Source organism: Hyperolius riggenbachi, chromosome 11 (genome assembly GCF_040937935.1).
Source record: "Hyperolius riggenbachi isolate aHypRig1 chromosome 11, aHypRig1.pri, whole genome shotgun sequence".
In the NCBI taxonomy this organism is placed as follows: domain Eukaryota; kingdom Metazoa; phylum Chordata; class Amphibia; order Anura; family Hyperoliidae; genus Hyperolius; species Hyperolius riggenbachi.
This window is the reverse complement of record NC_090656.1, coordinates 1,062,330-1,085,070: the sequence shown is the minus strand read 5'-3', so window position 1 is coordinate 1,085,070 and position 22,741 is coordinate 1,062,330. Positions and strand designations below refer to the sequence as shown.

At 51.4% G+C, this 22,741-nt stretch overlaps 1 protein-coding gene across 1 annotated transcript in view; it reads left to right on the top strand.

Moving 5' to 3' along the window:
* The window catches only part of MTSS2 (MTSS I-BAR domain containing 2), a 259,210-nt gene that overhangs the window by 42,293 nt on the left and 194,176 nt on the right, over nt 1–22,741 (top strand). The window lies entirely within an intron of this gene.

Below are 22,741 nucleotides of genomic sequence, written 5' to 3'. Positions count from 1 at the left end.
CTGCCCAGCAGGGAGTACACCACTGAGCTGGGGGCGGTGCTATGCATATCACCCTGTCACCACACACTGCCAGCAGGGAGTACATCACTGAGCAGGGGGCGGGGCTATGCATATGACCCTGTCAACACACTCTACCAGCAGGGAGTACGCCACTGAGCTGGGGGCGGTGCTATGCATATCACCCTGTCACCACACACTGCCAGCAGGGAGTACATCACTGAGCGGGGGGCAGGGCTATGCATATGACCCTGTCCCCGCACTCTGCCAGCAGGGAGTATGTCACTGAGCAAGGGGTGGGGCTATGCATATGGCCCTGTCACCACACTCTGCCAGCAGGGAGTATGTCACTGAGCAAGGGGTGGGGCTATGCATATGACCCTGTCACTACACTTTGCCCAGCAGGGAGTGCGTCACTGAGTGGTGGGCGGTGCTATGCATATTGCCCTGCCACCACACTCTGCCCAGCAGGTAGTGCGTCACTGAGCAAGGGGCGGGGCTATGCATATTACCCTGTCATTCTACTCTGCCAGCAGGGAGTACATCACTGAGCAGGGGCGGTGCTATGCATATGACCCTGTCACCACACTCTGCCAGCAGGGAGTACGTCACTGAGCGGGGGGTGGTGCTATGCATATGATGCTGTCACCGCACTCTGCCAGCAGGGAGTACGTCACTGAGCGGGGGGGGGGGGGGGAGGTGCTATGCATATGATCCTGTCACCACACTGCTAGCAGGGAGTACGCCACTGAGCGGGGGGTGGTGCTATGCATATGATGCTGTCACCGCACTCTGCCAGCAGGGAGTACGTCACTGAGCGGGGGCGGTGCTATGCATATGACCCTGTCACCACACTCTGCCAGCAGGGAGTACGTCACTGAGCAGGGGGCAGAGCTATGCATATGACCCTGTCACCGCACTCTTGGAGCAGGGAGTACGTCACTGAGCGGGGAAGGTGCTATGCATATGATCCTGTCACCACACTGCTAGCAGGGAGTACGTCACTGAGCGGGGGGTGGTGCTATGCATATGATCCTGTCACCACACTGCTAGCAGGGAGTACGTCACTGAGCGGGGGGCGGTGCTATGCATATGACCCTGTCACCGCACTCTGCCAGCAGGGAGTACGTCACTAAGCGGGGGCGGTGCTATGCATATGATGCTGTCACCGCACTCTGCCAGCAGGGAGTACATCACTGAGCGGGGGCGGTGCTATGCATATGACGCTGTCACCACACTCTGCCAGCAGGGAGTACGTCACTGAGCAGCGGGCAGTGTTATGCATATGACCCTGTCACCACACTCTGCCAGCAGGGAGTACGTCACTGAGCCAGGGGTGGTGCTATGCATATGATCCTGTCACCACACTGCCCAGCAGGGAGTACATCGCTGAGCAGGGGCGGTGCTATGCATATGACCCTGTCACCACACTCTGCCAGCGGGGGGGTACATCACTGAGCGGGGGCGGGGCTATGCATATTGCCCTGCCACCACACTCTGCCTAGCAGGGAGTACGTCACTGAGCGGGGGCGGGGCTATGCATACGACCCTGTCACCGCACTCTGCCAGTAGGGAGTATGTCACTGAGCAGAGGGCGGAGCTATGCATATCACCCTGTCACCACACTCTGCCAGCAGGGAGTACATCACTGAGCGGGGGCGGTGCTATGCATATGACCCTGTCCCCGCACTCTCCCAGCAAGGAGTACATCTCTGAGCGGGGGGGCTATGCATATGACCCTGTCCCCGCACTCTTCCCAGCAGGGAGTACATCACTGAGCGGGGGGCGGTGCTATGCATATCACCCTGTCACCGCACTCTTCCCAGCAGGGAGTACATCACAGAGCAGAGGGCGGAGCTATGCATATGACCCTGTGATTCAGCCACTGCTGTAGACAAAGAGATCAGCAGGACTGCCAGGCAACTGGTATTGTTTAACAGGAAACATCCAGATCCCTCTCAGTTAAGGTTCCCTTTATAGATGGAAGTTTAGGCCAGAAACCTCAGTTGTAACATTGGGGCATTCTGCTGGCTAAGCTCTGTTAGGGCCCTTTTCCACTAGCAATCGCTAGCGTTCACGCTGAACGCTAGCGATTGCTGAATCGCAATTACCGCCGATTCCCCGACGTTCGCGGGCGCGATTTTGCTATGCTATGCACTGCATAGCAAAATCGCGGCAAAAGTCGCTCCGCGGCGCGATCGCGATCAAGTAAAAAACGAATCGCGGTAGTGGAAATTACCTACCGTGATTCCTGTGTTAAAAAGCAAACCGTAGCGATTGTAAAATCGCTAGCGGTTTGCGTTTTTGCGATTCAGCCAGCGCAAACGCGCTGCTGGAAAAGGGCCTTTAGTGAATGTAGATGTGTCTGGGGCGGCTCTGTGGCCCGCGCAGGACTTGCTGGTGATTGGCTGCCGCTGGGCCACATTTACTCCGAGTGGGATAATGCAGGCGGAGGAGGCAGTCACAGCACATGGCTCCGCTCACAATCATTCATTCACTGCTTTGACAACTCTCAGGATGGCGCCTCGGCAGATGGCGACTACAAACACATTCGCAGACACGTCTGGCACATTTGGCGGTTGTGATACGGCTGCTCAGACGTTAGTTCTCTCGAGTAGAAATGAATAAAAATAGACTTGTAATCCAAGAAACATGAGTAATGCGGAGAGAGGAGCTGTGATATCAGGCCTGAAGCAGAAGAGCCCAGTACTGCACAGCCAGATGCCAAGCAATGCTGGGACCGTAGATACTCCTTCCCTGGAAACAGGCCACCTCCACACACAGATAAAGAGGCCCTGCAGTGACATATACTGTAGCAGAAGAGCCCAGTGCCGAGATATCACCGCACAGCCAGATTCCAAGCAATGCTGTGACCGTAGATACTCCTTCCCTGGAAACAGGCCACCTCTGCACACAGATAAAGAGGCCCTGCAGTGGCATATACTGTAGCAGAAGAGCCTAGTGCTGAGCTACCACCACACAAGCCAGTACTGCGACACATCCCAAGCAATGCTGTGACCGTAGATACTCCTTCCCTGGAACCAGGCCACCTCTGCACACAGGGGCCTTGCAGTGAGTATACTGTAGCAGAAGAGCCCAGTGCCGAGATACCACCGCACAGCCAGATGCCAAGCAATGCTGTGACCGTAGATACTCCTTCCCTGGAACCAGGCCTCCTCTGCACATAGGGGCCCTGCAGTGAGTATACTGTAGCAGAAGAGCCCAGTGCCGAGATACCACCGCACAGCCACATGCCAAGCAATGCTGGGACCGTAGATACTCCTTCCCTGGAACCAGGCCACCTCTGCACATAGGGGCCCTGCAGTGAGTATACTGTAGCAGAAGAGCCTAGTGACGAGCTACCACCGCACAGCCACATGCCAAGCAATGCTGGGACCGTAGATACTCCTTCCCTGGAACCAGGCCTCCTCTGCACATAGGGGCCCTGCAGTGAGTATACTGTAGCAGAAGAGCCTAGTGACGAGCTACCACCACACAGCCACATGCCAAGCAATGCTGTGACCGTAGATACTCCTTCCCTGGAACCAGGCCACCTCTGCACACTGATAAAGAGCCTAGTGCTGAGCTACCACCACTCAAGCCAGTACTGCGACACATACCAAGCAATGCTGGGACCGTAGATACTACTTCCCTGGAACCAGGCCACCTCTGAACATAGGGGCCCTGCAGTGAGTATATTGTAGCAGAAGAGCCTAGTGACATGCTACCCACCACACAAGCCAGTACTGCGACACATGCCAAGCAATGCTGGGACCGTAGATACTACTTCCCTGGAACCAGGCCACCTCCGCACACAGGGGCCCTGCAGTGACATATACTGTAGCAGAAGAGCCTAGTGACATGCTACCCACCACACAAGCCAGTACTGCGACACATACCAAGCAATGCTGGGACCGTAGATACTCTTTCCCTTGAAACAGGCTACCTCTGCACACAGATAAGAGGCCCTGCAGTGACATATACTGTAGCAGAAGAGCCCAGTGCAGAGATACCACCACACAGCTACATACCAAGCAATGCTGTGACCGTAGATACTCCTTCCCTGGAACCAGGCCTCCTCTGCACACAGGGGCCCTGCAGTGACATATACTGTAGCAGAAGAGCCTAGTGCTGAGCTACCACCACACAGCCACATGCCAAGCAATGCTGGGACCGTAGATACTCCTTCCCTGGAACCAGGCCTCCTCTGCACACAGGGGCCCTGCAGTGACATATACTGTAGCACTAAACATTCTAAACAATACCAGTTACCTGGTAGTCCTCATGATGCTGTGTCTCTGATACTTTTAGCCATAGCCCCTAAACAAGCATGCTGCAGATCAGGTACCCTTTAAATGACAAAATTCTCTACTCTGTACATCGCTGCGGATGATGTCGGTGCTATTTAAATACTTAATAATAGTTATAATATCACAGAGCCATTCTTTAAACAGAAGAGCTTGCAATCCAATGCCAGTGTGTGCTGTATCGAGTAGGGTTGTATGCCAGGATCAGCACCAGAAGCAGGGACAGCGCCTCTCAGGGCTACAGGCAGTGGTAAAAGGCTAAAACGCAGCATTTTCAAGGCGTTTTAACGCCAACACATTACTATCAATTGTAAAGAGAAAAGCCTGCGGTCAGTCCTAAAAAAAGCTCCTGGGAGCGTTGAAACGCAACGCTCCAAAACGCGGCGTTAGATGTGAAAGCTAAAATGAAAATCTATGGACTTTCATTTCACCTTGGAAAATGCCAACTTCAGCCGTGGTGTTAAAATGCCGAAAAAGCCCTCTAGTGCCGTGGTCCTCAAACTAAGGCCCGCGGGCCGAATGTGGCCCCCTGAGGCCTTTTTACCGGCCCCCACACACAAAATTAATTATAGATGCGGTCAGCTACATCTTTAAATATTGGTGGTCCACATATAGAATGGAGCCAGAAAGCGGTAATTTGGACTGCAGATTGTCACCTGGGTATGCTTCACTGTCTGGCCCACAAAGACTTCTACATCATTTTATGTATACTCCGCCCCCCCAGCAGTCTGAAGTATGATGACCCGGCCCTCAGCCCAAAACGTTTGGGGACCCCTGATCTAGTGTGAAAGGGCCTTTATAGATTGGAACAGCCATATTTGTGTGTTACTGAAATTCACTAATTCCTTGATGAGTTGGTGATTACAGAGATGTCAGCAGGAAACGCTCTGATCCCTTCATACATGGAGGAGTTGTGGTGGCCGTAATGTGACCCGGAACTGATGTAGCTTCAGGCCTGGTCATGCACGGAGCTTCTTTACTGCCTTTAAAAGTCAAAACGTATTATGTTTAAAGGATACCCGCGGTGACATGTGACATGATGAGATAGACATGGGTATGGACAGTGCCTAACACACAAATAACTAGGCTGTGTTCCTTTTTTTCTTTCTCTGCCTGAAAGAGTTAAATATCAGGTATGTAAGTGGCTGACTCAGTCCTGACTCAGACAGGAAGTGACTACAGTGTGACCCTCACTGATAAGAAATTCCAACTATAAAACACTTTCCTAGCAGAAAATGGCTTCTGAGAGCAAGAAAGAGGTAAAAAAGGGGAGTTTCTTATAAGTGAGGGTCACACTGTAGTCACTTCCTGTCTGAGTCAGGACTGAGTCAGCCACTTACATACCTGATATTTAAAGAGACACTGAAGCGGAAAAAAAAAAGATGATATTATGATTTGTATGTGTAGCACAGCTAAGAAATAAAACATTAAGATCAGATACATCAGTGTAATTGTTTCCAGTACAGGAAGAGTTGAGAAACTCCAGTTGTTATCTCTATGCAAACAAGCCATTAAGCTCTCCGACTAAGTTAAGGTGGCCATACACTGGTCGATGTGCCATTAGATCGACCAGCTGACAGATCCCTATCTGATCGAATCTGATCAGATAGGGATCGTATGGCTGCCTTTACTGCAAACAGATTGTGAATCGATTTCAGCCTGAAACCGATCACAATCTGTTCAGCTGCTCCTGCCGCCTGTCCCCCCCCCCGTATACATTACCTGAGGCTGGCTCCCGGGCGTCTTCTCCGCACTGCACCGCACCGCTGTTCTTGCTCCATCCCGGCGCTTCCTGTGTTACTCCGTGACCAGGAAGTTCAAATAGAGCGCCCTCTATTTCAACTTCCTGGTCACCGGAGTGACACAGGAAGTATAAGCGTACACTGGGACATGCGGAAATGCGGTGCAGCGAGGAGAAGAGGACCCCGGAGCCAGCTTCAGGTAATGTATACATGCTCGGATCGGGCCTGAATCGTACGCCGCAAGCGACGCGCTCCTACCGCCGGGCGATCGAGGGTAATTTCACGCACGGCGCGATCGACGGACCGATCCGATTTCGGGAGGTAATCGGATCGGCGGGTGCGTTTAGCGCAAGCGATTGGCAGCAGATTCGATCCCAGGATCGGATCTGCTGTCGAAACGGCCGTGAATCGAGCCAGTGTATGGCCTGCTTTAGTCGTGGAGAGGGCTGTTATCTGACTTTTATTATCTCAACTGTTCCTGGACTGTTTACTTTTCCTCTGGCAGAGGAGAGGTCATTACTTCACAGACTGCTCTGAAAGACTCATTTTGAATGCTGAGTGTTGTGTAATCTGCACATATTATAGAATGATGCAATGTTAGACAAAACACTATATACCTGAAAATAAAAGTATGAGAATATTTTCTTTGCTGGTAATCTTCTAGTAATTATTCATAGTAAAAAACAAGTGTCAGCGCCAAGGCAGAAGGCGACCGCAGCCGAGAAGGACAATGTCCAAAAGTCCACACAAGCAATGAATATATAAAGTCAGCGCAGGTCTATAGTAATACAGCTTTCATCATTTTCTGGTATACAGGATCTTCGAACAAAAGGTAAAGAAGCAAGGCTTACCAGATTCCAACAACCCACATTATAAGGTTGTAAACGAGTTTGATAGGTGGTCCGCAGAACTTTCAAATGGTGTCGTTTCACCAGCGATGTTGCACACCACAGATTCCTCCGGAATATATTAGATATCCTGAGATCGCAGAGACTCACCAAAGAGGAGTCCAGTAGGATAGTGACATGAAAGAGATGTACGGCACATCTAAGTGTAAACCGTCTTTATTACATAACAAGTAAAACAATTAAAAACAAGGATAAAGGAAAACTCACATACGGGGCCCGTGCACTGGGAACCCCGAAAAAGTAGCGCGCATAAAATGGTCAATAGAAGACCTCAAATAAAATGGTGCCGCCTGTCGCCTTCCCGTGTCTTCTATTGACCATTTTATGCGCGCTACTTTTTCGGGGTTCCCAGTGCACGGGCCCCGTATGTGAGTTTTCCTTTATCCTTGTTTTTAATTGTTTTACTTGTTATGTAATAAAGACGGTTTACACTTAGATGTGCCGTACATCTCTTTCATGTCACTATCCTACTGGACTCCCCTTTGGTGAGTCTCTGCGATCTCAGGATATCTACTATATTCCGGAGGAATCTGTAGTGTGCAACATCGCTGGTAAAACAACACCATTTGAAAGTTCTGCGGACCATCTATCAAAATCGTTTACAACCTTATAATGTGGGTTGTTGGAATCTGGTAAGCCTTGCTTCTTTACCTTTTTGTTCGAAGATCCTGTATACCAGAAAATGACGAAAGCTGTATTACTATAGACCTGCGCTGACTTTATATATTAATTATTCATAGTACACAACCAATTCACTATATCATATTTTTTTTTTCGCTTCAGTGTCTCTTTAACTCTTTCAGGCAGAGAAAGAAAAAAAGGAACACAGCCTAGTTATGTGTGTGCTAGGCACTGTACATACACATGTCTATCTCATCATGTCACACGTCACCTCGGGTATCCTTTAAAGAGACACTGAAGCGAGACTAAATCTCGCTTCAGCTCTCATATATAGCTGGGGCATGTGTGCCCCTGCTAAAACGCCGCTATCTCGCGGCTGCACGAGGGTCCCTTCACCCCCAAACCCACCCCCCGCAAACCTTGGTCGCAAGTTGGTTGTAGATTTTTGCTTCCTGGAGGCAGGGCTAACGGCTGCAGCCCTGCCTCCCAGCGTGTCTATCAGACGCGCATCGCCGCCTCTCCCCCGCCCCTCTCAGTGAAGGAAGACTGAGAGGGGCGGGGGAGAGGCGGAGATACGCGCTGACAGACGCGCGTGGGGCAGGGCTGCGGCGGTTAGCCCTGCCCCAATGCGGAAGCGCTCCCCCGCATTACGGAGGGGGTTTGGGGGGACAGGGACCCCCGTTAAGCCGCGGGATAGCGGCGTTTTAGCAGGGGCACACGTGCCCCTGCTATATATGAGGTCTGAAGCCAGATCTATTCTCGCTTTAGACTCTCTTTAAAGAGAACCCGAGGTGGGTTTGAAGAATATTATCTGCATACAGAGGCTGGATCTGCCTATACAGCCCAGCCTCTGTTGCTATCCCAAACCCCCCTAAGGTCCCCCTGCACTCTGCAATCCCTCATAAATCACAGCCGTGCTGCTGACAAACAGCTTGTCAGAGCTGGCTGTGTTTATCTCTATAGTGTCAGTCTGCTGCTCTCCCCGCCTCCTGCAGAACTCCAGTCCCCGCCTGCATCCCTTCCCTCCCTGCTGATTGGAGGGAAGGGACGGGGCAGGGACCAGAGCTATGCAGGAGGCGGGGGAGCAGCTGAGACTGACACTACAGATGTAAACACAGCATGGCTGTGATTTATGAGGGATTGCAGAGTGCAGGGGGACCTTAGGGGGGTTTGGGATAGCAACAGAGGCTGGGCTGTATAGGTAGATCCAGCCTCTGTATGCAGATAACATTCTTTAAACACACCTCGGGTTCTCTTTAAGGATCGTGCTGTTTTTATTTTGCGTCATCATGCTTAAAAACTTTAAACATTCATGAGAAAAGTTTCACCTTTTTACAGTAACCCCTATTTTTGTGTATTAAGATGGAGGCATATATACAAATGTGTGTATCATTTTCTGAAGGTTGATAGACATTTTTTGCGTCCTTCTTGGGAGGTAACGTGACTCACGATGTAAAAGTGTTCTGAACGTTTTATAAGTTCTTCAGTTGCTTTGAAATAACTTTTTTCCCTCAGCTTAAAATCCAGTTTGAAAGGTTTCTTAAAGTGGAGCTGAACTCTTGCACAGGACACAAGGGAAACACAGAGAAATGCACCCTGTGTGTTTTAGAGAGAAGAGCCCGTATAATTGCCCCTCATGTTCAAGTAATCACAAGTGTAATTTGACCTCTCAGCTGTCAGCACAGAAATTTGTCAGCCCTTGGTAGACGCAGCTAATCTGTAGACACAGGATGTTAACCCTTTGTCTGCTTCCATGAAAGCAGGAAGTAGACACTGCAGATTTATTGCAGGAGTTCTGTAAGCTGTAATAAAATATTTTTATTTATTATGCTGTTGCTTATCTTTTATAGCAGAGAGTAAGTTACGAGTTAAGGTCAGCTTTTAAGGACACCTGAAGTGATCGTGATATGGAGGCTGCCCTATTTATTTCCTTTTAAACAATGCAGGTTGCCTGACTCTCCTGCTGATCCTCTGTCTCTAATACTATTAGCCACAGCCCCTGAACAAGCATGCAGCAGATCCAACATTTCTGACTTTCAGGTCCATCCCGTTGTCCGGGGCGACTTCGGCAACTCCAAATCTAGAGACACTGCCTGGCCCCTGCGCTGTATGTCTGTTCTGCTCCCCTGCGGCCGCGCAGTGATGTCACAGTACAGGAGTGCGCTCGCTCCCGCCTCCCGGTTCTTACGGTAAAGCCCGGTCACATTAGCGGTGAGCAGAACGGGAGCGGAACGTATTCTGTACAAACGGTCCGGTATCCGATATGGATCCAATGTTATACCAATGGATCCGCTCACTTCCATCCGCTGTACAGATCTGTTGTCCGTTCCACTTAACGGGCAAAAAAATGCTGCAGGACCTATTTTTCCGGATCGTTGTGCCCAGCGGAACAGAAGGTTTTGCAGCTGCATAGGAACTAATAGAAAACTGACAGTTTTTGCCGGATACTGATGGCTGGATCTGTACGGTCGGCTCCGCAAAAAAAACCCACGCTAATGTGATCCGGGCCTTAGGCATCGGCAGGGGGTCTTGGTTAGGGTTGGGCATCGGCAGGGGGTCTTGGTTAGGGTTGGGCATCGGCAGGGGGTCTTGGTTAGGGTTGGGCATCGGCAGGGCGTCTTGGTTAGGGTTGGGCATCGGCAGGGGGTCTTGGTTAGGGTTGGGCATCGGCAGGGGGTCTTGGTTAGGGTTGGGCATCGGCAGGGCGTCTTGGTTAGGGTTGGGCATCGGCAGGGGGTCTTGGTTAGGGTTGGGCATCGGCAGGGGGTCTTTGTTAGGGTTGGGCATCGGCAGGGCGTCTTGGTTAGGGTTGGGAATCGGCAGGGGGTCTTGGTTAGGGTTAGGCATCGGCAGGGGGTCCTGGTTAGGGTTGGGCATCGGCAGGGGGTCTTTGTTAGGGTTGGGCATCGGCAGGGCGTCTTTGTTAGGGTTGGGCATCGGCAGGGCGTCTTGGTTAGGGTTGGGAATCGGCAGGGGGTCTTGGTTAGGGTTGGGCATCGGCAGGGGGTCCTGGTTAGGGTTGGGCATCGGCAGGGGGTCCTGGTTAGGGTTGGGCATTGGCAGGGCGTCTTGGTTAGGGTTAGGCATTGGCAGGGGGTTTTGGTTAGGGTTGGGCATCGGCAGGGGGTTTTGTTTAGGGTTGGGCATCAAGAGGGAGGTCTCATGAGAGTTAGGTTAGCCCATAGTAAAATATCCATAAAGATTATCAATATTTTACTAAGGAGTAAAGTAGTGGAATATTGGTTACTTTTCCGATATTCCACCAGGGACTTTCTCCAACGCCCAAATTACCACGGCACGCTTTTTAAATGTACGCAGAGGAACCCTTGTTATTTCCTTTACGTTTTTGCTCTCTAACCTCACGTTTTAGCCCGTGGTTCTTATGTCCTCTAGTTGTCAGGATTCTGCGGTTGCTTTCTGTGACTGGTGGCTGGATAGAGTACTGGTTGCTTTCTGTAGCATTGTAGCGAGCACTGGATCAGAGCCAGGCATTGTGCAGCGTTGTCCAGTCCTCTCTGCAGAAGCCTGTATTGTAGCGAGCATTGGATCAGCACCAGGTATTGTGCAGCGTTGTCCTGTCCTCTCTGCAGAAGCCTGTATTGTAGGGAGCATTGGATCAGAGCCAGGCATTGTGCAGCGTTGTCCAGTCCTCTGCAGAAGCCTGTATTGTAGCGAGCATTGGATCAGCACCAGGTATTGTGCAGCGTTGTCCTGTCCTCTCTGCAGAAGCCTGTATTGTAGGGAGAATTGGATCAGCACCAGGTATTGTGAAGCGTTGTCCTGTCCTCTCCGCAGAAGCCTGTATTGTAGGGAGCTTTGGATCAGAACCAGGTATTGTGCAGCGTTGTCCTGTCCTCTCCGCAGAAGCCTGTATTGTAGCGAGCATTGGATCAGCACCAGGCATTGTGCAGCGTGGTCCTGTCCTCTCCACAGAAGCCTGTATTGTAGCAAGCATTGGATCAGAACCAGGCATTGTGCAGCGTTGTCCTGTCCTCTCCGCAGAAGCCTGTATTGTAGCGAGCATTGGATCAGAACCAGGCATTGTGCAGCGTTGTCCTGTACTCTCCCCAGAAGCCTGTATTGTAGCGAGCATTGGATCAGCACCAAGCATTGTGCAGCGTTGTCCTGTCCTCTCCGCAGAAGCCTGTATTGTAGCGAGCATTGGATCAGCACCAGGTATTGTGCAGTGTTGTCCTGTCCTTTCTGCAGAAGCCTGTATTGTAGCGAGCGTTGGATCAGAAACAGGTATTGTGCAGCGTTGTCCTGTCCTCTCTGCAGAAGCCTGTATTGTAGCTAGCATTGGATCAGAACCAGGCATTGTGCAGCGTTGTCCTGTCCTCTCTGCAGAAGCCTGTATTGTAGTGAGCATTGGGTCAGAACCAGGCATTGTGCAGCGTTGTCCTGTCCTCTCCGCAGAAGCCTGTATTGTAGTGAGCGTTGGATCAGAACCAGGCATTGTGCAGCGTTGTACTGTCCTCTCCGCAGAAGCCTGTATTGTAGCGAGCATTGGATCAGAACCAGGCATTGTGCAGCGTTGTCCTGTCCTCTGGATGTCCTGATCCTGCTGTTGCTTTCTGTAGCATTGTAGCGAGCATTGGATCAGAGTAAGGCATTGTGCAGCGTTGTCCTGTCCTCTCTGCAGAAGCCTGTATTGTAGCGAGCATTGGATCAGAATCAGGCATTGTGCAGCGTTGGCCTGTCCTCTCCGCAGAAGCCTGTATTGTAGTGAGCATTGGATCAGCACCAGGTATTGTGCAGCGTTGTCCTGTCCACTCCGCAGAAGCCTGTATTGTAGCGAGCATTGGATCAGAACCAGGTATTGTGCAGCGTTGTCCTGTCCTCTCTGCAGAAGCCTGTATTGTAGGGAGCTTTGGATCAGAGCCAGGTATTGTGCAGCGTTGTCCTGTCCTCTCCGCAGAAGCCTGTATTGTAGGGAGCTTTGGATCAGAGCCAGGTATTGTGCAACGTTGTCCTGTCCTCTCCGCAGAAGCCTGTATTGTAGGGAGCATTGGATCAGAACCAGGTATTGTGCAGCGTTGTCCTGTCCTCTCTGTAGAAGCCTGTATTGTAGTGAGCATTGGATCAGAACCAGGTATTGTGCAGCGTTGTCCTGTCCTCTCTGCAGAAGCCTGTATTGTAGCGAGCATTGGATCAGAATCAGGCATTGTGCAGCGTTGGCCTGTCCTCTCCGCAGAAGCCTGTATTGTAGCGAGCATTGGATCAGAACCAGGTATTGTGCAGCGTTTTCCTGTCCTCTCCGCAGAAGCCTGTATTGTAGGGAGCATTGGGTCAGAACCAGGCATTGTGCAGCGTTGTCCCGTCCTCTCTGCAGAAGCCTGTATTGTAGCGAGCATTGGATCAGAACCAGACATTGTGCAGCGTTGTCCTGTCCACTCCGCAGAAGCCTGTATTGTAGCGAGCATTGGATCAGAACCAGGCATTGTGCAGCGTTGTCCTGTACTCTCCCCAGAAGCCTGTATTGTAGCGAGCATTGGATCAGCACCAGGCATTGTGCAGCGTTTTCCTGTCCTCTCTGCAGAAGCCTGTATTGCAGTGAGCATTGGAACAGCACCAGGCATTGTGCAGCGTTGTCCTGTCCTCGCTGCAGAAGCCTGTATTGTAGAGAGCATTGGATCAGAACCAGGCATTGTGCAGCGTTGTCCTGTCCTCTCTGCAGAAGCCTGTATTGTAGCGAGCATTGGATCAGAACCAGGTATTGTGCAGCGTTTTCCTGTCCTCTCCGCAGAAGCCTGTATTGTAGGGAGCATTGGATCAGAACCAGGCATTGTGCAGCGTTTTCCTGTCCTCTCCGCAGAAGCCTGTATTGTAGCGAGCTTTGGATCAGCACCAGGCATTGTGCAGCGTTGTCCTGTCCTCTCTGCAGAAGCCTGTATTGTAGCGAGCATTGGATCAGAACCAGGCATTGTGCAGCGTTGTCCTGTCCTCTCTGCAGAAGCCTGTATTGTAGCGAGCATTGGATCAGAACCAGGCATTGTGCAGCGTGGTCCTGTCCTCTCCACAGAAGCCTGTATTGTAGCAAGCATTGGATCAGAACCAGGTATTGTGCAGCGTTGTCCTGTCCTCTCCGCAGAAGCCTGTATTGTAGCGAGCATTGGATCAGCACCAGGCATTGTGCAGCGTTGTCCTGTCCTCTCTGCAGAAGCCTGTATTGTAGCGAGCATTGGATCAGAACCAGGCATTGTGCAGCGTTGTCCTGTCCTCTCTGCAGAAGCCTGTACTGTAGCGAGCATTGGATCAGCACCAGGCATTGTGCAGCGTTGTCCTGTCCTCTCCGCAGAAGCCTGTATTGTAGCGAGCATTGGATCAGAACCAGGCATTGTGCAGCGTTGTCCTGTCCTCTCCGCAGAAGCCTGTATTGTAGCGAGCATTGGATCAGCATCAGGCATTGTGCAGCGTTGTCCTGTCCTCTCCGCAGAAGCCTGTATTGTAGCGAGCATTGGATCAGAACCAGGTATTGTGCGGCGTTGTCCTGTCCTTACTGCAGAAGCCTGTATTGTAGCAAGCATTGGATCAGAACCAGGTATTGTGCAGCGTTGTCCTGTCCTCTCTGCAGAAGCCTGTATTGTAGCAAGCATTGGATCAGAACCAGGCATTGTGCGGCGTTGTCCTGTCCTCTCCGCAGAAGCCTGTATTGTAGCGAGCATTGGATCAGAACCAGGCATTGTGCAGCGTTGTCCTGTACTCTCCCCAGAAGCCTGTATTGTAGCGAGCATTGGATCAGAACCAGGCATTGTGCAGCGTTGTCCTGTACTCTCCCCAGAAGCCTGTATTGTAGCGAGCATTGGATCAGCACCAGGCATTGTGCAGCGTTGTCCTGTCCTCTCCGCAGAAGCCTGTATTGTAGCGAGCATTGGATCAGCACCAGGTATTGTGCAGTGTTGTCCTGTCCTTTCTGCAGAAGCGTGTATTGTAGTGAGCGTTGGATCAGAAACAGGTATTGTGCAGCATTGTCCTGTCCTCTTTGCAGAAGCCTGTATTGTAGCAAGCATTGGATCAGCACCAGGTATTGTGCAGCGTTGTCCTGTCCTCTCCGCAGAAGCAGGTATTGTAGCGAGCATTGGATCAGAATCAGGCATTGTGCAGCGTTGTCCTGTCCTCTCTGCAGAAGCCTGTATTGTAGCTAGCATTGGATCAGAACCAGGCATTGTGCAGCTTTGGCCTGTCCTCTCCTCTGTGTTGTAGTGAGCATTGGATCAGCACCAGGTATTGTGCAGCGTTGTCCTGTCCACTCCGCAGAAGCCTGTATTGTAGCGAGCATTGGATCAGAACCAGGTATTGTGCAGCGTTTTCCTGTCCTCTCTGCAGAAGCCTGTATTGTAGCGAGCATTGGATCAGAACCAGGTATTGTGCAGCGTTGTCCTGTCCTCTCCGCAGAAGCCTGTATTGTAGCGAGCATTGGATCAGAACCAGGCATTGTGCAGCGTTGTCCCGTCCTCTCTGCAGAAGCCTGTATTGTAGCGAGCATTGGATCAGAACCAGGCATTGTGCAGCGTTTTCCTGTCCTCTCCCCAGAAGCCTGTATTGTAGCGAGCATTGGATCAGAACCAGGCATTGTGCAGCGTTGTCCTGTCCTCTCCGCAGAAGCCTGTATTGTAGCGAGCATTGGATCAGAACCAGGCATTGTGCAGCGTTTTCCTGTCCTCTCCCCAGAAGCCTGTATTGTAGAGAGCATTGGATCAGAACCAGGCATTGTGCAGCATTGTCCTGTCCTCTCCGCAGAAGCCTGTATTGTAGGGAGCATTGGGTCAGAACCAGGCATTGTGCAGCGTTGTCCCATCCTCTCTGCAGAAGCCTGTATTGTAGCGAGCATTGGATCAGAACCAGGCATTGTGCAGCGTTGTCCCGTCCTCTCTGCAGAAGCCTGTATTGTAGTGAGCATTGGATCAGAACCAGACATTGTGCAGCGTTGTCCTGTCCTCTCTGCAGAAGCCTATATTGTAGCGAGCATTGGATCAGAACCAGGCATTGTGCAGCGTTGTCCTGTCCTCTCTGCAGAAGCCTGTATTGTAGCGAGAATTGGATCAGAACCAGGCATTGTGCAGCGTTGTCCTGTCCTCTCTGCAGAAGCCTGTATTGTAGCGAGCATTGGATCAGCACCAGGTATTGTGCAGCGTTGTCCTGTCCTCTCCGCAGAAGCCTGTATTGTAGCGAGCATTGGATCAGAACCAGGCATTGTGCAGCGTTGTCCTGTCCTCTCCGCAGAAGCCTGTATTGTAGCGAGCATTGGATCAGAACCAGGCATTGTGCAGTGTTGTCCTGTCCTCTCCGCAGAAGCCTGTATTTTAGCGAGCATTGGATCAGCACCAGGCATTGTGCAGCGTTGTCCTGTCCTCTCTGCAGAAGCCTGTATTGTAGCGAGCATTGGATCAGCACCAGGTATTGTGCAGCGTTGTCCTGTCCTCTCCGCAGAAGCCTGTATTGTAGCGAGCATTGGATCAGAACCAGGCATTGTGCAGCGTTGTCCTGTCCTCTCCGCAGAAGCCTGTATTGTAGCGAGCATTGGATCAGAACCAGGCATTGTGCAGTGTTGTCCTGTCCTCTCCGCAGAAGCCTGTATTTTAGCGAGCATTGGATCAGCACCAGGTATTGTGCAGCGTTGTCCTGTCCTCTCCGCAGAAGCCTGTATTGTAGCGAGCATTGGATCAGCACCAGGTATTGTGTAGTGTTGTCCTGTCCTCTCTGCAGAAGCCTGTATTGTAGCGAGCGTTGGATCAGAAACAGGTATTGTGCAGCGTTGTCCTGTCCTCTCCGCAGAAGCCTGTATTGTAGTAAGCATTGGGTCAGAACCAGGCATTGTGCAGCGTTGTCCTGTCCTCTCCGCAGAAGCCTGTATTGTAGTGAGCATTGGGTCAGAACCAGGCATTGTGCAGCGTTGTCCTGTCCTCTCCGCAGAAGCCTGTATTGTAGTGAGCATTGGGTCAGAACCAGGCATTGTGCAGCGTTGTCCTGTCCTCTCCGCAGAAGCCTGTATTGTAGTGAGCATTGGATCAGAACCAGGCATTGTGCAGCGTTGTCCTGTCCTCTCCGCAGAAGCCTGTATTGTAGCGAGCATTGGATCAGAACCAGGTATTGTGCAGCGTTGTCCTGTCCTCTGGATGTCCGGATCCTGCTGTTGCTTTCTGTAGCATTGTAGTGAGCATTGGGTCAGAACCAGGCATTGTGCAGCGTTGTCCTGTCCTCTCCGCAGAAGCCTGTATTGTAGTGAGCATTGGATCAGCACCAGGCATTGTGCAGCGTTGTCCTGTCCTCTCTGCAGAAGCCTGTATTGTAGCGAGCATTGGATCAGAATCAGGCATTGTGCAGCGTTGTCCTGTCCTCTCTGCAGAAGCCTGTATTGTAGCGAGCATTGGATCAGAATCAGGCATTATGCAGCGTTGGCCTGTCCTCTCCGCAGAAGCCTGTATTGTAGTGAGCATTGGATCAGAACCAGGTATTGTGCAGCGTTGTCCTGTCCTCTCTGCAGAAGCCTGTATTGTAGGGAGCTTTGGATCAGAACCATGTATTGTGCAGCGTTGTCCTGTCCTCTCTGCAGAAGCCTGTATTGTAGTGAGCATTGGGTCAGAACCAGGCATTGTGCAGCGTTGTCCTGTCCTCTCCGCAGAAGCCTGTATTGTAGTGAGCGTTGGATCAGAACCAGGTATTGTGCAGCATTGTCCTGTCCTCTCCGCAGAAGCCTGTATTGTAGCGAGCATTGGATCAGAACCAGGTATTGTGCAGCGTTGTCCTGTCTCTCTGCAGAAGCCTGTATTGTAGCGAGCATTGGATCAGAGCCAGGCATTGTGCAGCGTTGTCCTGTCCTCTCTGCAGAAGCCTGTATTGTAGCGAGCATTGGATCAGAGCCAGGCATTGTGCAGCGTTGTCCTGTCCTCTCTGCAGAAGCCTGTATTGTAGCGAGCATTGGATCAGAACCAGGTATTGTGCAGCGTTGTCCTGTCCTCTCTGCAGAAGCCTGTATTGTAGCGAGCATTGGATCAGAACCAGGCATTGTGCAGCGTTGTCCTGTACTCTCCCCAGAAGCCTGTATTGTAGTGAGCATTGGATCAGAACCAGGCATTGTGCAGCGTTGTCCTGTCCTCTCCGCAGAAGCCTGTATTGTAGCGAGCAGTGGATCAGAACCAGGCATTGTGCAGCGTTTTCCTGTCCTCTCTGCAGAAGCCTGTATTGTAGCGAGCATTGGATCAGCACCAGGCATTGTGCAGCGTTGTCCTGTCCTCTCCGCAGAAGCCTGTATTGTAGTGAGCATTGGGTCAGAACCAGGCATTGTGCAGCGTTGTCCTGTCCTCTCCGCAGAAGCCTGTATTGTAGTGAGCGTTGGATCAGAACCAGGTATTGTGCAGCATTGTCCTGTCCTCTCCGCAGAAGCCTGTATTGTAGCGAGCATTGGATCAGAACCAGGTATTGTGCAGCGTTGTCCTGTCCTCTGGATGTCCGGATATCCTGCTGTTGCTTTCTGAAGCATTGTAGCGAGCATTGGATCAGAGCCAGGCATTGTGCAGCGTTGTCCTGTCCTCTCTGCAGAAGCCTGTATTGTAGTGAGCATTGGATCAGCACCAGGCATTGTGCAGCGTTGTCCTGTCCTCTCTGCAGAAGCCTGTATTGTAGCGAGCATTGGATCAGAATCAGGCATTGTGCAGCGTTGGCCTGTCCTCTCCGCAGAAGCCTGTATTGTAGCGAGCATTGAATCAGAATCAGGCATTGTGCAGCGTTGTCCTGTCCTCTCTGCAGAAGCCTGTATTGTAGCGAGCATTGGATCAGAGCCAGGCATTGTGCAGCGTTGTCCTGTCCTCTCTGCAGAAGCCTGTATTGTAGGGAGCTTTGGATCAGAACCATGTATTGTGCAGCGTTGGCCTGTCCTCTCCGCAGAAGCCTGTATTGTAGCGAGCATTGAATCAGAATCAGGCATTGTGCAGCGTTGTCCTGTCCTCTCTGCAGAAGCCTGTATTGTAGCGAGCATTGGATCAGAGCCAGGCATTGTGCAGCGTTGTCCTGTCCTCTCTGCAGAAGCCTGTATTGTAGGGAGCTTTGGATCAGAACCATGTATTGTGCAGCGTTGTCCTGTCCTCTCTGCAGAAGCCTGTATTGTAGTGAGCATTGGGTCAGAACCAGGCATTGTGCAGCGTTGTCCTGTCCTCTCCGCAGAAGCCTGTATTGTAGTGAGCGTTGGATCAGAACCAGGTATTGTGCAGCATTGTCCTGTCCTCTCCGCAGAAGCCTGTATTGTAGCGAGCATTGGATCAGAACCAAGTATTGTGCAGCGTTGTCCTGTCCTCTGGATGTCCGGATATCCTGCTGTTGCTTTCTGAAGCATTGTAGCGAGCATTGGATCAGAGCCAGGCATTGTGCAGCATTGTCCTGTCCTCTCTGCAGAAGCCTGTATTGTAGTGAGCATTGGATCAGCACCAGGCATTGTGCAGCGTTGTCCTGTCCTCTCCGCAGAAGCCTGTATTGTAGTGAGCATTGAGTCAGAACCAGGCATTGTGCAGCGTTGTCCTGTCTCTCCGCAGAAGCCTGTATTGTAGCGAGCATTGGATCAGAGCCAGGCATTGTGCAGCGTTGTCCTGTCCTCTCTGCAGAAGCCTGTATTGTAGCGAGCATTGGATCAGAGCCAGGCATTGTGCAGCGTTGTCCTGTCCTCTCTGCAGAAGCCTGTATTGTAGCGAGCATTGGATCAGAATCAGGCATTGTGCAGCGTTGGCCTGTCCTCTCCGCAGAAGCCTGTATTGTAGCGAGCTTTGGATCAGAATCAGGCATTGTGCAGCGTTGTCCTGTCCTCTCTGCAGAAGCCTGTATTGTAGCGAGCATTGGATCAGAACCAGGCATTGTGCAGCGTTGTCCTGTACTCTCCCCAGAAGCCTGTATTGTAGTGAGCATTGGGTCAGAACCAGGCATTGTGCAGCGTTGTCCTGTCCTCTCCGCAGAAGCCTGTATTGTAGTGAGCGTTGGATCAGAACCAGGTATTGTGCAGCATTGTCCTGTCCTCTCCGCAGAAGCCTGTATTGTAGCGAGCATTGGATCAGAACCAGGTATTGTGCAGCGTTGTCCTGTCCTCTGGATGTCCGGATATCCTGCTGTTGCTTTCTGAAGCATTGTAGCGAGCATTGGATCAGAGCCAGGCATTGTGCAGCGTTGTCCTGTCCTCTCTGCAGAAGCCTGTATTGTAGTGAGCATTGGATCAGCACCAGGCATTGTGCAGCGTTGTCCTGTCCTCTCTGCAGAAGCCTGTATTGTAGCGAGCATTGGATCAGAATCAGGCATTGTGCAGCGTTGGCCTGTCCTCTCCGCAGAAGCCTGTATTGTAGCGAGCATTGAATCAGAATCAGGCATTGTGCAGCGTTGTCCTGTCCTCTCTGCAGAAGCCTGTATTGTAGCGAGCATTGGATCAGAATCAGGCATTGTGCAGCGTTGTCCTGTCCTCTCTGCAGAAGCCTGTATTGTAGCGAGCATTGGATCAGAACCAGGCATTGTGCAGCGTTGTCCTGTACTCTCCCCAGAAGCCTGTATTGTAGTGAGCATTGGATCAGAACCAGGCATTGTGCAGCGTTGTCCTGTACTCTCCCCAGAAGCCTGTATTGTAGTGAGCATTGGATCAGAACCAGGCATTGTGCAGCGTTTTCCTGTCCTCTCTGCAGAAGCCTGTATTGTAGCGAGCATTGGATCAGCACCAGGCATTGTGCAGCGTTGTCCTGTCCTCTCCGCAGAAGCCTGTATTGTAGTGAGCATTGGGTCAGAACCAGGCATTGTGCAGCGTTGTCCTGTCCTCTCCGCAGAAGCCTGTATTGTAGTGAGCGTTGGATCAGAACCAGGTATTGTGCAGCATTGTCCTGTCCTCTCCGCAGAAGCCTGTATTGTAGCGAGCATTGGATCAGAACCAGGTATTGTGCAGCGTTGTCCTGTCCTCTGGATGTCCGGATATCCTGCTGTTGCTTTCTGAAGCATTGTAGCGAGCATTGGATCAGAATCAGGCATTGTGCAGCGTTGTCCTGTCCTCTCTGCAGAAGCCTGTATTGTAGCGAGCATTGGATCAGAATCAGGCATTGTGCAGCGTTGGCCTGTCCTCTCCGCAGAAGCCTGTATTGTAGCGAGCATTGAATCAGAATCAGGCATTGTGCAGCGTTGTCCTGTCCTCTCTGCAGAAGCCTGTATTGTAGCGAGCATTGGATCAGAACCAGGCATTGTGCAGCGTTGTCCTGTCCTCTCTGCAGAAGCCTGTATTGTAGCGAGCATTGGATCAGAACCAGGCATTGTGCAGCGTTGTCCTGTCCTCTCCGCAGAAGCCTGTATTGTAGCGAGCATTGGATCAGAACCAGGCATTGTGCAGCGTTTTCCTGTCCTCTCTGCAGAAGCCTGTATTGTAGCGAGCATTGGATCAGCACCAGGCATTGTGCAGCGTTGTCCTGTCCTCTCCGCAGAAGCCTGTATTGTAGCGAGCATTGGATCAGAACCAGGCATTGTGCAGCGTTGTCCTGTCCTCTCTGCAGAACCCTGTATTGTAGGGAGCTTTGGATCAGCACCAGGCATAGTGCAGCGTTGTCCTGTCCTCTCTGCAGAAGCCTGTATTGTAGTGAGCATTGGATCAGAACCAGGCATTGTGCAGCGTTTTCCTGTCCTCTCTGCAGAAGCCTGTATTGTAGCGAGAATTGGATCAGAGCCAGGTATTGTGCAGCGGTGTCCTGTCCTCTCCGCAGAAGCAGGTATTGTAGCAAGCATTGGATCAGAATCAGGCATTGTGCAGCGTTGTCCTGTCCTCTCTGCAGAAGCCTGTATTGTAGCGAGCATTGGATCAGAACCAGGCATTGTGCAGCGTTGTCCTGTCCTCTCTGCAGAAGCCTGTATTGTAGCGAGCATTGGATCAGAACCAGGCATTGTGCAGCGTTGTCCTGTCCTCTCTGCAGAAGCCTGTATTGTAGCGAGCATCGGATCAGAACCACTTATTGTGCAGCGTTGTCCTGTTCTCTCCGCAGAAGCCTGTATTGTAGGGAGCTTTGGATCAGCAGCAGGCATAGTGCAGCATTGTTGTAACGATCGGTGTAACACAGAGAGGATCTGATTACCGGTGATCTGCAGTATCACCGAGAATACAGATATGTACCCGATTATTGATGATCTGCAGTATCACCGATAATCAGATATATCTCTAACCTCTGGACACCTGAGTAATATGAGTGTTTGGTGCAACAGTAATACTTTGAGGAGGGCCCCCGTAATGGGGGTACAAGGCAGTATGGGATACTGCATAAAGAACAGGCTCCTTCCAAGGCCTGAAGCTCTCCAAGGGGAGGAGACAGGCTGAGAGTGGGAAGGACCAGAGTGTGAGTGACACCAATGGTGGAGTGTCACTGAGTGATCTGTGAACTATCTCTAAACAGAGGAGATAGTTCTCGAGGTCGGACTAGCCAGGTCGGCAACAGACAGACGGATAAGGTACAAAGACAGAAGGCTGATTCGGTATCCAAGACAGGCAGGGTTTTGGCAACGTGATATCAGATATGCGTGGTACCGAATCAGAAAGCAGAGGGATGGTCAGGAAAGCAGAAGGTCATAACAGATAATATACAATGCCTAGTCTCGGTGTGAGCTCCGTGATCATCAACACCCTGGAACTAGTCTGAAGAATAACAGAATGATAATACAAGTCCCTAATCTGGGTGTGAGGTCCATGATCGTCAACACCCTGGAACTAGTCTGACGTATAACAGGTTGGTAACACAGGTCCCTAAACTGGGTGTGAGGTCCTTGATCATCAACACCCTGGAACTAGTCTGAAGTATAACAGGTTGGTAACACAAGTCCCTAATCTGGGTGTGAGCTCCTTGATCATCAACACCCTGGAACTAGTCTGAAGTATAACAGAGATATAACAGAGATATGACAAAAGGTCTGAGTGCTTTCACGTAGTGATCGCAACGGCAGACAACCAGAGAATGACCAGCACCCAGTATATATAGCAAAGCGCTCTCCAGCGCCTCCCCTAAGTGCTGGACCAATGGGAACTGGTTGAATCGAGAGCTGACCGGCTTGGTCAGCTGACTCCCTTCTGGCTGTCATAAAAGTTCTGCCTCTCTGCGCGCGCGCGCGTCCTTCTGAACCTGTGTGGACTATCAGTCCCAGCCACACCAGACATGTGTTGCAAATCACCCTCCGTGCT